Here is a 15,645-nt window from a genome sequence, read left to right on the forward strand (position 1 = left end):
ATTTCTAAACAATAATTTTATTTAGATATTTTTCGCATTTCACTTCACTGACTTAAACTAATTTGTTCTGATCCATCACATAAAATTCAGATTAACAAAACCTTTAACAGAAGGCTGTAATGTACCAAAATAAGCAAAAAGTCAAGGGGGGTGAATACATTTGGAAGGTACTGTATATACAGTAATGCAAATAAGTATTTAATCCCTTTCAACTGATTAATTAGTACCTGGTGGGACACGCCCCAAATTAACCAAATTACATCCAACATCTCAACCTAGCTGTGGTTGTATTATTTAAACACACAGCGCGATAGAGATTTCTGATGTAACCAGCTGATTTCGTACAAGTGACGGACTGAACCATCATTGGGTCTGCAGTAGAAGCCTGAGGGCTAGCCTCCTTCCTACGGGCTATGGACTATGGAGACCCCCACTCTGACCTATTTGGGTTAGAGTGAACTATAAACCATGAATTTTTGGTTGAGTTTAGAGGCCACATCTTTCCTATTCCCCATTAAAGTTGCATGGTGTGAATCCATAAACGCAATAAGGGTGAACTCTGCTCTGAGACTCCTAATAAATGTGTTAGTTTATTTGTCCCTTTGCTCTATTGTGTTAGTGATGGGATTAAGAAGTAGCCGACTCTGGTATAGAGGAAGTACGGATGGAGTAGAGTTAACACTCCTGTTTTCTGAGATTTCTGAGTTGTGTTATCTAATCAAAGCAAACACCTTTAATTGCTTTTCAATGGCTTTTATCTCAAGATAACGTGATGAGTTAAGAAATTTGAGTTAAGAGCTGGAGTGCTAACCCTGCTACAACTGTAGATCATCCTATGATGCACTCAGGAGATAATGCCATCCCATGGGTCTTCTCTCTCCCTATTGTTTCATCAAGACACTGTGGAGGGGATGTCTGTTTGCATGCTGTTCATTTTTTATTGAGTTATGCGGCATAAAGCTGGCAGCCACTGCAATTATATATAGATCCCTCCAAATTGGAATTTCTTTATATCTCATGTTGTTAAGATTTCTGAGTTGTTTCTCTAAAATCTGAACATTCTGTGATTACAGAAGTTCCTATTCCCTCCATTCGGAGAAGGCGATCGGCGGAGGCTGTGGAGGTGGTGGAGGTTGAGGAGGAAGAGGAGAAGGAGGCCGGACCCTCCCAGCCTATTGAGCACCACCACCAGATGTGGGAGAAGTGAAAGAGGTGGAGGTGGAAAGTGCTGGACACTCCAGCACCGCCCCATGTCAGGACTCGGAGGAAGAGGAGGCGATCACCAGCCCCCGCCAGGAGGGTAAATATGTGCGCATAGCAATATGAATATGTATCCATAACATGTACATAAATATTAAAAGAGCCAACAATGAGGGGACAACATGATCGGACCGCTGTGGAACGCATATAACATGCGTTCCAGTGTTCTTTTACGTCACTTCCGGCGCATTATGCCTACTTCCGGTCCCTTATGCGTTCCATCTTCGGCTTGCGTTCCACCAATAGCCAATTATAGCGGTCGGCGCACACATCAATGACGCACTTCCGGTTCCGGTATTGGCGATGGTGGAACGCACGCCGCTTACTACAAACCATGAGGTATCTGTCTTTAATCTACTATGATAATTAGAATTGGTATATATAGGGGGGCAGTCGCAGATATTACTCTGGACTGCATTATTCAGTTGGATACTATCTACAGAGAGCTATTGGGCTGACGGCTACCGTGCCACTGATCTGTGTATCTTTACTTTGACATCCCCTGATGAATCCGGTGATACATATATCTTTATCGGAGGAAACGCGTTGGGATTACTTACCACTCTCTTTTGGCTGCACTGACACTGGGAGAAATTATTTTTCAGGGACAGGATAACAGGGATAGCCGTCGATAAGTGGGGTCGCTCCCTTGGGGGTGATTCTCCCGTAATTAGGCGGGAGACCTCTCCGCTTTCAGGCAGGGCCTCACCAGTCGGCTAGGGATATTATCTTCCCAGTACCTATCCGTCCTGTACCAGAAGAGCCGGTGACTACATCATCTTTTTTATGATATTTACAGCGAACACCCATCTATTTTGTTCCTGTGGATCTTCCCACCACAAACACGTATATCCTGCTGTGGTACGATTCATCTCCATAAACAGAATAACCATCAAACCGTGAGTGGGGACCATCTAGTCTCAAATTGTGCTCTTTATTTTTCCTATATACCCTGTGCCTTATTGTGCATAAGTCCTTTGTATCATATATATGCAGCTATCTAAACACTTTTGTGGGACCTATTTTAAATGTAAATGACTAAAAGTTAAGTTTTAGTAGGAAAATTACTCAGTGATATACAGTCTTTACTCCTACACCATATATATATTTTTTCATACTGTGAAACCCCAACATACAGTCGTGGCCAAAAGTTTTGAGAATGACACAAATATTAGTTTAACTTTTCACAAAGTTTGCTGCTAAACTGCTTTTAGATCTTTGTTTCAGTTGTTTCTGTGATGTAGTGAAATATAATTACACGCACTTCATACGTTTCAAAGGCTTTTATCGACAATTGCATGACATTTATGCAAAGAGTCAGTATTTGCAGTGTTGGCCCTTCTTTTTCAGGACCTCTGCAATTCGACTGGGCATGCTCTCAATCAACTTCTGGGGCAATTCCTGACTGATAGCAACCCATTCTTTCATAATCACTTCTTGGAGTTTGTCAGAATTAGTGGGTTTTTGTTTGTCCACCCGCCTCTTGAGGATTGACCACAAGTTCTCAATGGGATTAAGATCTAGGGAGTTTCCAGGCCATAGACCTAAAATGTCAACGTTTTGGACCCCGAGCCACTTAGTTATCACTTTTGCCTTATGGCACATTGCTCCATCATGCTGGAAAATGCATTGTTCTTCACCAAACTGTTGTTGGATTGTTGAAAGAAGTTGCTGTTGGAGGGTGTTTTGGTACAATTCTTTATTCATGGCTGTGTTTTTGGGCAAAATTGTGAGTGACCCCACTCCCTTGGATGAGAAGCAACCCCACACATGAATGGTCTCAGGATGCTTTACTGTTGGCATGACACAGGACTGATGGTAGCGCTCACCTTTTCTTCTCCGGACAAGCCTTTTTCCAGATGCCCCAAACAATCGGAAAGAAACTTCAACGGAGAGTATGACTTTGCCCCAGTCCTCAGCAGTCCATTCACCATTCTTTCTGCAGAAGATCAATCTGTCCCTGATGTTTTTTTTGGAGAGAAGTGGCTTCTTTGCTGCCCTTCTTGACACCAGGCCATCTTCCAAAAGTCTTCGCCTCACTGTGCGTGCAGATGCGCTCACACCTGCCTGCTGCCATTCCTGAGCAAGCTCTGCACTGGTGGCACTCCGATCCCGCAGCTGAATCCTCTTTAGGAGACAATCCTGGCGCTTGCTGGACTTTCTTGGACGCCCTGAAGCCTTCTTAACAAGAATTGAACCTCTTTCCTTGAAGTTCTTGATGATCCTATAAATTGTTGATTGAGGTGCAATCTTAGTAGCCACAATATCCTTGCCTGTGAAGCCATTTTTATGCAACGCAATGATGGCTGCACGCGTTTCTTTGCAGGTCACCATGGTTAACAATGTAAGAACAATGATTTCAAGCATCACCCTCCTTTTAACATGTCAAGTCTGCCATTTTAACCCAATCAGCCTGCCATAATGATCTCCAGCCTTGTGCTCGTCAACATTCTCACCTGAGTTAACAAGACGATTACTGAAATGATCTCAGCAGGTCCTTTAATGACAGCAGTGAAATGCAGTGGAAAGGGTTTTTTGGGATTAAGTTAATTTTCATGGCAAAGAAGGACTATGCAATTCATCTGATCACTCTTCATAACATTCTGGAGTATATGCAAATTGCTTTTATAAAAACTTAAGCAGCAACTTTTCCAATTTCCAATATTTATGTAATTCTCAAAACTTTTGGCCACGACTTGTACACTATAGTAATACAGAAAAAGAACACTGGACAATAACTCTTTAATCTACATTAAAACCATTAACTTAACAAATAAATAATATTAAACTCCATTGAACTATCACTAACTAACAAACAAAATAAAACTATACTATACTGAAATATCGCAAACTAATAAACTATATAATCATCATTCATAACTATCACTAACTAACATATTGAGATTTAAATCATCAATGTGTATAAAGACTTTATATAAAAAAAATAAAAATAAAGGTAAAAAATAGACAGACATATTTTGTACCGCCGTGTACATATCGACCTTCTCTATAAAAATATCCTATGACCTAACCCCTCAGGTGAACACTGTAAAAATAAAAAAATAGAAACAATTAAAATGTTTTATTTTTTTTGTCACCTAACATCACTAAAAGTACAATACCAAGCTATCAAAAAAGGCATATGCCCCCCAAAATAGTACCAATCTGTCATTTCATTCGGCCAAAAATGAGACCCTACTATTAGACAATCGCTGAATAAAAATAATAATATGGCTCTCAAACTATGGAGACACTAAAACATGAATTGTTTTTGCTTTAACAATGCTTTTATTGTGTAAAACAGAAATAACTAAAAAATAAGGAAACATATTAGGTCTTGCTGCATCTGTAACAACCAGCTGTATAAAAATATACGAAGTAACCCCTCAGGTGGACATCTTTCAAAACAAAAAATAAAAACTCACCAACAAGGCATTTTTTGGACAACTTTTATTACAAAAAAGTGTAATAGCAAGCGATCAAAATAAATAGCACCACAAAATAAAGGTTTAAAGGTTTAATAAGAATTGCAAATAATGTTCATATATATTTTTTTCCAACAGTACTGAAGACATTGAAGTCCAAAGTGGCAAAAATGCAGAAGGAGCACTGCCAGGATATGCGGGCCATTCAGGAGCGGATGAAGGCCATGGAGGAGAGGCACCGCCAGGCCATGAAGGGGGTGCAGGAGATGCTCCTGCCATTGGAAAAGTTCCCTTAAAATTTTTAATTTTTTTCTAATAAGTTATATAAATCGTTCATATAGTTATAACGTGTATTTTGGTTTTTGTAATATTGCTCTGTTCTAGTGTAATAGCTCGGCCTAAATCAGCCAGAACTGACAGCAGCTGGTAAATACATGTCAAATACATATAGGGTCCATTCACACGTCTGTAAAATGGGTCTGCATCTGTTCCGCAATTTAGCAGAACGGTTCCAGACCCATTGATTATCAATTCCAGTCAGCAAAATTAGGCTTTCACAGAATAAATAAGTAAGTGTTGGCCAGTACAGGCCCCAAAAATTAGCCAACAGGCGTTCACCTGACAGCAAAGAACTTTGTATTCTGTGGCTGGAGGTACATTAGCCGTTCACAGGATAAATAAGTAAGTGTCGGCCAGTACAGGCCCCACAAATTAGCCAACAGGCGTTCACCTGTCAGCAAAGAACTTTATATTCTGTGGCTGGTGGTACATTAGCCGTTCACAGGATAAATATGTAAGTGTCGGCCAGTACAGGCCGCAAAAATTAGCCAACAGGCATTCACCTGACAGCAAAGAACTTTGTATTCTGTGGCTGGAGGTACATTAGCTGTTCACAGGATAAATAAGTAAGTGTTGGCCATTAGTACAGGCCCCAAAAATTAGGCATTCAACGGACATAAAAGGCCTTTTATGCCGCTGTATTTGCCTAAGACAGGGACCATGAATTGTTCTGGGTGGTGGCGGATATTTGTGGGCTGTCATGAGGAATTTGAATCAAACATGGTCTACTGCTCACATGTGTTGAATTCCTCCGAGATCCATGCCTCATTCATTTTTAGAAATGTGAGGTAGTCCACACTGTCGTGGGCTAGGCGAGTGTGCTTATCGGTCACGATCCCCCCTGCTGTGCAGAACGTCCTTTCGGACAGGACACTGGACGAGGGGCAAGCCAACAGTTCTATGGCAAATTGTGCCAGCTCTGGCCACAGGTCAAGCCTGCCCACCCAGTAGTCCAGGGGTTCATTGCTTCTCAGAGCGTCCGCATCGGCCGTTAACCCAATGTAGTCGGACACCTGTCGGTCTAGGCGTTCCCTGAGGCTGGATCCGGAGGACAGCTGTAGATGTGTCAGCTGAAAGAATGATCTCATATCAGAAGTGACCAACACATGCGGTACCCACAACTGTTTCTCTGTGAGTGGAAAGCATGAAGGCCCCCATTTGCACTAAACTGGAAGCGGTGTAGTGGCCTGGCTCCTGCTCATCATCCAGGATAATGTCATCCTCGTTCTCCTCCAAGCATCCACGGACAACACCAGGGATCCCAGAAAGGTTTAATGCATGCTCTTCTTGCTCCTCCTCATCTGCCCCGGCACCATCCTCCTCTTACTCCTCTTCAGACTCCTGTTGTTGACTTGTCTCAGATGGAGTAGCCCCCCCTGGGAATTCATCCAGCATTGCGACTTCCTCATCTTCCTGCTCCTCGACGGCTTGATCAATGACACGACGCAATGCACGCTCCAGAAAGAAGGCGTAAGGTACGATGTCACTGATGGCGCACTGGCTGCGACTGACCAGTTTGGTAATCTCATCAAATGACCGCAGAAGTCTGCATGCGTCGCGCATGAGCAGCCACTGGCGCGGTGAAAAAAAACCAAGCTCCCAGAACCTGTCCTGCCGTAGAGTTTGTACAGGTAGTCATTAACTGCACGTTTCTGCTGGAGCAGCCTATCAAACATATACAAGGTGGAGTTCCATCACGTCGGGCAGTCACAAATCAGATGTCTGATGGGCAGGTTGTGTCGCCGCTGAATGTCAGCAAGGAGAGCCATGGCCGTGTAAGATCTTCGGAAATGGCAAGTGATTTTCCTGGCCTGCCGCAAGACGTCCTGGACCCGGGGTATTTGGCAATGAATAGCTGCACGACTAAGTTCAGGACGTGCGGCACGTTTGTCATTTTGCCCTGTTTCAGCACGCTCAGCAGATTGGTACCGTTGTCGCACACCACTTTACCAACTGTCAAATTGAGCGGGGTTAGCCACTGATCTGCCTGTGAACGCAAAGCTGAAAGGAGTGCAGGACCGGTGCGGCTCTTGGCTTTCAGGCACAACAGACGCAGCACAGCATGGCAGCGTCTCACCTGGCATGTCGAATAGGTTCTGGGGATCTTGGGGGGCGCAGCGGAATAGACGGTAGCAGCGGAAAAGGAGGAGTTAGCCGAGGAGGAGAGGGAGGATGGAGTAGGAGGATAAGAAAAAGAGGCAGGCCTGCATGCAATCCGTGGCGGTAACACCAAATCTACACGGGTGCCAAGGGTTACATGCTTGACGGCTGTCAGAAGGTTCACTCAGTGGGCAGTGAAAGTTATGTACCTTCCCTGCCCGTGTTTGCTAGACCACGTGTCTGTGGTCAGATGTATCTTGGCACCGACATTGTGTGCCAGAGATACATTCACTTGCCGCTGAACGTGGCCATATAGCTCTGGGATGCCCTTCTGGGAGAAATATTTCCTTCCTGGGACCTTCCATTGCAGTTTTCCAATGGCCACAAATTTTCTAAAGGCCTCTGAGTCCACCAGTTTATATGGCAGTAGTTGGCGGGCTAGCAGTTCCGACAAGCCAGCAGTCAACCGTTGGGCAAGAGGGTTATCCGGCGTCATCATCTTTTTACGCTCGAACATTTGTGCCACGGAAGCCTGCCTTTTTCCTCACAAACGTGAGGACGGCATGATAGAAGGTGGAGTGGAGGACAATTGGGAGGAGAGAGGAGAAGGAGAAGAGACTGGTCGGTGAGCGCCTGGAGTGTGGCTTTGTGGGTTCTGACGGAGTTAATCCTACTGGGCTCGGTGATGGGAGGCCAGGTGCCTTCTTAAGGCAGTCACCCCTAGGTGAGTGTTTGGCTTACCGCGACTTATGCGTTGACAGCAAAGGCTGCAGATGGCAACACTATTGTCAGAAGCGGGCACGTTAAAAAAAAAAACACATTGCGGGGCCATGTGCCGGCGTCCTGGGAGCACCAGATGTGACCATGAATGGTAGATGGCTCGCTCCTGATACATTAGCAGTCTGCTTTTTGCCTCCTGTGCAATGTAAGTTCTTACTGCTCCTCCTCCCTATCTGATGGTCCATCTCTCCCTCTGAACTCCCCTCCTCTTCCTCTCTTGTGGGCACCCAAGTGACGTCCATAGACACGTCATCATCGACGTCACCTTCCCCACCACTAACATTAGAGATCTCGGAGTAGGCAGCAACAGCGGGGACCAACCTCCTTGGGCTGATCTGGATACTGTCGTCAGACTGCTGAGTTGCGGTCATTGCTACCTCCTCTTCCTGATCCGATGCCAAGAATGGCTGCGCATCGGAAATGTCTTGTAATGGATCGTAAAAAAATTCCTGTGTCTCAAGCGGAGGGTATATGGTGGTGGTGATGGTGGTGGTGATGGTGGTGGTGTCTTTGGGGGTGCACACAGGAGAGAGTGAAGAGGGTGCAGATAGAAAGGATGAGGAGGGTGCAGAAGCGGAAGGCTGAGTGAGCCACTCAACCAAGTCTGGTGCGTCCTTTGATGTAATCGCACGCACCTTCTGCAACTTCCCACTTAGGCTCCGGCCTGGTGCTCCTGCCCGACCCCTACCACCCTGCGGAAGGGCCTGCCTCTTCCTCTGCCTGTCATTTTTTTAAATGACCCTGTGACAAAAGTCCCTAGACAAGCGCAGTGTTTGTGGAAGAAGGTATATAACAGCCCGCTTCAATCTGTCATTTTGGGGGGCGACTGGTATATCACACCAGTTATAATACTTTTATTCCAGAACCGTTTGTCACTGTGTGTAGCAGAGGCAACGCAGCAAAACAGCAAACAAATGCTGCAGTACCCAAATACACTATTATGAAAGTATATTGGTATATAACACCCCGCTTCAATCTGTCGTTTTGGGGGTGACTGTTATATCACACCGGTTATAATAATTTTTTCTAATTGCGTTTGTCACTCTTTGTAGTTGTAGTATCGCTGCAGAACCGCTCACCAGTCACAATGCTGCACTATACAAATCCACTATAATATGCTTTCTATGTTAGAAAATATATTATAAGTGTATTACTCCCCTATGTACTGCACACCTATCGATAGTACAACTGTACCAGTCCTTAAAAGGACTTTTGTGGACCTATTAGCTAGTGATTTGTGTCCCTAACAGTCTGTTCCTGCTCCACACAGCAACCTCTCCCTACACTGACAAAAGACTGAATGTAAAATAGCAGCCAGATCGGGTCTATTTATAAGGTAGGGGGTATGTCCATGTGCTGAAACTTTTCAATTGGCTGTCCTGTACCACCTGATGGATGTGTCATGGGCGAAAGTTCTTCACAATGTAAAAGAATATGCCGTGCGCGAATATCGCCATATGTTCGCATGTTCGGCAAATCGCGGACACACAAAGTTCGGCGCGAACCGCAAGGCCATCTCTATCGACCATATGTGCACCACATCACGGATGCGGACCTATTCACTTGAATGGGTCCGCAATCCGGAAGGTGCGGAACAGAGGCACCGAACCACTGTGGAGTGCTTCCGTGAGGTTTCTCTCTGTGCCTCCGCACTGCAAAAAAAATAAAAATAGAGCATGTTCTATTTTTTTGTGTGGTGCGGATGGATCACGGACCCTATCAAGTTGGATAGGTCTGCATCCATCTGCGGAAATCGCACAGATGTTGCCTGTACATTGGGGACCACAAACAATGTACGGACCGGCTGGCACACGTTTGTGTGCGCGAGCCCTTACAGTATACTTACATCGTTTGCACTTTTGCACTTTGCTGAGCACCCATCGCTGTTACTCATGCAATTTGTTTTTATGTGATTTTTATACTGCTATATTTATGAATTATTGCTGCCATTTTTGTTGTATATGATCTTTATGTTGCTATATTTATGAATTAATGCTATCTCAGTGAGCTTAATTAAATACTTCTCAATTAATTCTCATTTCTGACTACAAATTTTGAGTGGAATTTGAACAAAAGTGTGTGGACGAGCACTCTACCAATTGGCACACATTTTTTGTAAATAAAAAGATATAAATAGCTAGCAATATAAAACATATAAAACATATAAAACAGCACAATAAAAATGCAAATGCAAATACATCAGTATAACCACAATGGGGTAATTGGTTGTAATCAATGTCCAAACACTCCTATGACAAAGATTGTATGTGAGGCCTTCTGTTGTGGCCTATGTCTCCATAGGAATCCAATATATCCCCGATGGATGTAAATGATGTTTATACAACTCTAGAGGTTCTGGCAGTCTACCAGTATTTCATCTATCGGGCAGTAGTCCCATAACGTTCGATAATATTGCGGGCAGAAGTAAGATAAAGATGTACTTGCCGGCTGTTAAGCCGCTTACCTCCCCTTCGTATGTATAGTCCACTTTGGTCCTGCGGTTTGCTCAGGCTAAGCAGATGGAGCACACCGAGTACGGCGTCTCACGTTGCTATGTTTGATGACCGGACTTGCCGACTGTTATGTCGCTTACCTCCCCTTCGTATAGATAGTCCACTTTGGTCCTGCAATGCGGGTAGAGCGCACCGGATGGTATGTGGGGCCGGCGTCTCACGTTGCTCTGTTTGGTGTCCGCGTTCAATACTCGCGGAGTAGCACTTGCGTCACTTCCTGTATGATCCGGTAGTGACGTATTCCTTGCATTCCGTCCGATGATTCCGAACTGCAATTTTTTCTGATATTTAGTTTTACAAATATCAAAGTCCTGTCTGCATGGCCATGCAATTGAAAAGATGTCGACAGGGTTGTGAAGTCCAGGAGAAGGTCCTATCAGTGATAGACAGCCTTCCCTCTCTGACTGTATACAGAGATAGCTGTCAATCACCGATAGGACCGCCTCCTTGATGTCAAAGCCCAGAGCAAGCATGAATGAAACAAGTTATTCTGAATCTTTTCCCAAAAATCTATATACCGGGGTATCAGTCTGTTCATCTCTCATAGTAACAGGTTCCCTTTAAGGCAGTGGTTCTCAACCTTTCTAAAGCCGTGACCCCTTAATACAGTTCCTCATGTTGTGGTTACCCCCAACCATTACATTTTCCCATATGAGCCGCTGACTCGGCTGGGTATGACATAGTTATGGGGGATCTGTGGATGACGCTGAGTTATGGGGGATCTGTGGATGACGCTGTGTTGTGGGGGATCTGTGGATGGCGCTGTGTTGTGGGGGATCTGTGGATGGCGCTGTGTTGTGGGGGATCTGTGGATGGCGCTGTGTTGTGGGGGATCTGTGGATGGCGCTGTGTTGTGGGGGATCTGTGGAGGGCGCTGTGTTGTGGGGGATCTGTGGAGGGCGCTGTGTTGTGAGGGATCTGTGGAGGGCGCTGTGTTGTGGGGGATCTGTGGAGGACGCTGTTATATGGGGGATCTGTGGAGGACGCTGTTATATGGGGGATCTGTGGAGGACGCTGTTATATGGGGGATCTGTGGAGGACGCTGTTATATGGGGGATCTGTGGAGGACGCTGTTATATGGGGGATCTGTGGAGGACGCTGTTATATGGGGGATCTGTGGAGGACGCTGTTATATGGGGGATCTGTGGAGGACGCTGTTATATGGGGGATCTGTGGAGGACGCTGTTATATGGGGGATCTGTGGAGGACGCTGTTATATGGGGGATCTGTGGAGGACGCTGTTATGGGGGATCTGTGGAGGACGCTGTTATGGGGGATCTGTGGAGGATGCTGTTATGGGGGATCTGTGGAGGACACTTATGGGGGACCTGTGGATGGCACTGTTATGGGGTGGATCTGTGGAGTACGCTGTTATAGGGGATGTGTGCTATGACACACAGGGCCATGAGGGGGCCAGCATAAGACATATAGCATCTTATGCTGGTCCCCCTCATGGCCCTATGTGTCCCCTCATGTGTCCTAAACCGCGCACATAACTGTCTTTGCGTGTAAAGTATGTTACTCCTGTGTGAAACAATCTCTCTCCTATTTGTAGCGTTATACTACCCTACCTCGTGAGATTTCCCTACCTCCTGACTTCCTGTCGCACTGCTAATGACGTGAGGAGGCGTTCCTGAGTTTTGACGATCTGCGCATGCGCAAACCGACAGTTTATGGAAAATCTGAGCGGAGTTCAGCTTTACACCGGGACACTGTGCATGCGCAGGAGAGCCTTAGTAGGGAAATATTACGGCCCAGTGCGCAAGCGCGGCTAACTCCGGCCGGCGCATGCGCAGTGTCCCGGTGTGAAGCTGAACTCCGCTGAGATTTTCCATAAACTGTCGGTTTGCGCATGCGCAGATTGTCAAAACTCAGGAACGCCTCCTCACGTCATTAGCAGTGCGACAGGAAGTCAGGAGGTAGGGAAATCTCACGAAGTAGGGTAATGTAACGCTACAATCGTGCAGCCCTAATAGGAAGCCTCAGGCGACCCCCCGGAAAGGGCCGATCGACCCCCAAAGGGGTCGCGACCCCTAGGTTGAGAACCGCTGCTTTAAGGGAACGTGTCACTAAAAAGGTAAGGCTACTTTCACACTAGCGGCACAGACCTCCGGTAGGCTGTTCCGTCGGGTGAACAGCCTGTGAACGTGTGCCCCCGGACTGCCGCTCCGTCCCCATTGACTATAATTTGATTTCTCCTAAAGTCAAAGTGGAGAGGACACAGCAGTTTCTCTAGCCCAAGGATCAGCAACCTCTGGCACTCCAGCTGTTCTGCAACTACAACTCCCAGAATCCTTATAACTTCTATGGAGTTACAAAACAGTCAAATAGGTGTGCATGCTGGGAGAATTAGTTTCACAGCAGCTGGAGTGCCAAAGGTTGCTGATCCCTGTCTTAGAGGCTCATTTGCATATATTTACACAGAATTGCCAATTTATTCTTAGTTGCCACCAATAAACTAAAGGCGCATTCCCATCTCAGACAATGGGGGCATATCGCTAGAATAGCGCTTGGCTGTGGCTGGACCCCACCTTCCCAGTGTAGGTGTAGGACCTACACCTAATAGACAAAGGGGCATATCCTAACGATATTCCTGCATTGTCTGAGAAAGGAATACCCCTTTAAGTGATATAAAAGTGTTACTTACCCCAAAAATGATACCAATGAAACCTACAAGTCATCCTGAAAAATAAAAATAAATCAAGCCCTCACACAACTGGGTCCTTGGGATGTGGTCATGCAAGAAGAAGTTTTTGGTATTGCTGTAATCATATTGACCAAGAGAAGATATCATGTAATGTAAAATCTAAGTGCCATTAATAAAAGTTAAAATCCGAAAAATGAGATTACACTTACCGGGATCGGCTTTCTTTGAGCCTATGATAGCACCCATTGAGAGACCGTCTCCTAGTCCTCAGGACAGCAAACAGGAACCATAAACCGCTTTAAAAGAGGGACCACCCTCTCTACTTCAAGTCCTTTTCCAATAACTTTTTTTAAGCACTATAAACTTCAGCTGCCTTCTAATGAAGGCCTGAGTTTTGGTCATAAAGTACTTCAGGCCCTTGTCCCACCCTAGATAGATCTCGCTTATATCTCCATGGGTGCTGTCATAGGCGAGGGGCAAAAGTTAGTTTACACTTACTGATAATCGGTTTTTTTTGAGCCTCTAATTCCCTTTCACAAAGAATAAAAAAAATTAGAAGGCAGCTGAAGTTTATAGTGCTTAAAAAAATTTAATTACTCTTACCGGTAATTCAGTTTCCATGAGATCACCACAACGGTATACAAGGAGATTGACCTCTGTAGGGGCAGGTACAGAGAAAGGTTTAAATCTCCCCCAAGAAACCACCAACACCAGTGTTTCCAAAATCACACAGAGCAACAGAAAAAAGGTGGTGAATCACACAAGAACAAAAATAGGAAGGCATTACCTCATACCCATCGGGAGGACCTCCCGAAAGAAACAAATAAACGAATAAAAGGGAGGGAATAATGTGCCGTCGTGGTGATCTCATGGAAACTGAATTACCTATAAGACTAATGCCGTTTTTTCCATAGCATCACCACGACGGCATACAAGGAGCTATACAAAATAATATTTCAAGGGGGGGGGGGGGCAACTGCCTGAAGGACTTTCCGTCTAAAAGAAATGTCAGATTTTTGGGAAAAATCAAGTCTATAGCATTTCACAAATGTATGCACACTTGACCATTTAGCTGCTCTGCAGATGTCTCTTCAAAGGATGCACATGCCCTCTCAGCTTGAGGAGGACATGGCCCTGGTTGAATTGGCCTTTAGGTTTTCAGGACAAGGATGGTTCTGAATCTCATAGCAAAGAGATAGTATTCTTGATCCATCTGGCTAAAGAAGATTTGGAAATTTTTTGACCCTTGTTTTCCCCTGCAAATTGAATTAGCAGACTATCGGATTTCCTGAAATCCTTGGTAGATTCAATGTAATTCAGGACAGAACGTCTGACATCCAGGGAATGGAAAACAAATTCTTTATTATTTGAGGGATTTTCACAGAATGAAGGCAGGATGATTTCTTGACTACGATAAAAATCGGATACTACCTTTGGAAGTAAACCTGGATCTAACTTGAGGATTATTCTATCGTCCATAACACGTAGGTACGGTTCTCTGATGGAAATTGCCTGTATCTCACCTAATCTACAGGCAGATGTGATTGCTATTAAAAAAGCTGTTTTTAGTTATAACAACTTTATAGAACAATTGTCCATAGGCTCAAAAGGAGGCGCAGTCAGTCCTGAGTGTACGATATTTAGATCCCAGGAGGGGATTCGAGATTTTACAGTCAGCCGAAGTCTGGAGGCTGCTCTCATGAACCTTTTAATCCAACGATGGTTTGCGATATCTTGGTCAAAGAAACAGCCAAGTGCTGACACTTGGACCTTAAGAGTGGACGGTCTTAGTCCTAGATCAAGCCCTTGTAAGAAATCTAGTATTTTCTGAATGTTTGGTTTCTCTAAATTCAGGGATGTTTCACCTGACCAGGAACATAATTTTTTCCATATTTTCAGGTAGATTGCCAAGGTTACTTTTTTCCTTGAGGCTCTAAGTGTATCTATCACTTTGTCCGAAAGACCCTGGAACTTCAGTATTTTCATCTCAGGATCCAGGCTGTTAGTTTCAGGAACTGAGGATTGGGATACAGAACTGGTTCCTGATGCAGAAGATCACTCCTGAGAGGGAGAGGCCAAGGTTCCGAGATGGAGAGCTTTTTGATGGAAGAAAACCAGCTTCTCTTTGGCCAAAAAGGGGTTATAAATTAATGTTGTTCTGTCTTGACATAACTTTTGAATCAGTCTTGGGATCAATGGGAGAGGAGGAAAAGCGTAGCATAGACTCCAATTCCATCTTAGAGAGAAAGCATCTAACGCCCAGGGATTGTCCCTGGGGTTTAGGGAACAGAATTTTTCCACCTTTGTGTAACGAAATCCGAGGTGAATAGACAGATAGATCTCATATTCTCCTAATCTTACATTATCAATAGCTAATTGTATAGCAATGGCTAATTGATCTATTAAGCAAATGCAAATGGTGCCTCTAGATGCCAGCCCATCTGAAGACTAGGTGAGACACTCCACATTCTCAGAGGAAGCCCCCATTTAGCACTGGCCTGCTAATTGAAAACCATTTGGGCATTCTAATGAAGACCTGGGAGGGGGATACTTAAAATGCACAGCCACCCTAGACATGTTG

Source organism: Bufo bufo, chromosome 5, assembly GCF_905171765.1.
Source record: "Bufo bufo chromosome 5, aBufBuf1.1, whole genome shotgun sequence".
Classification (NCBI taxonomy): domain Eukaryota; kingdom Metazoa; phylum Chordata; class Amphibia; order Anura; family Bufonidae; genus Bufo; species Bufo bufo.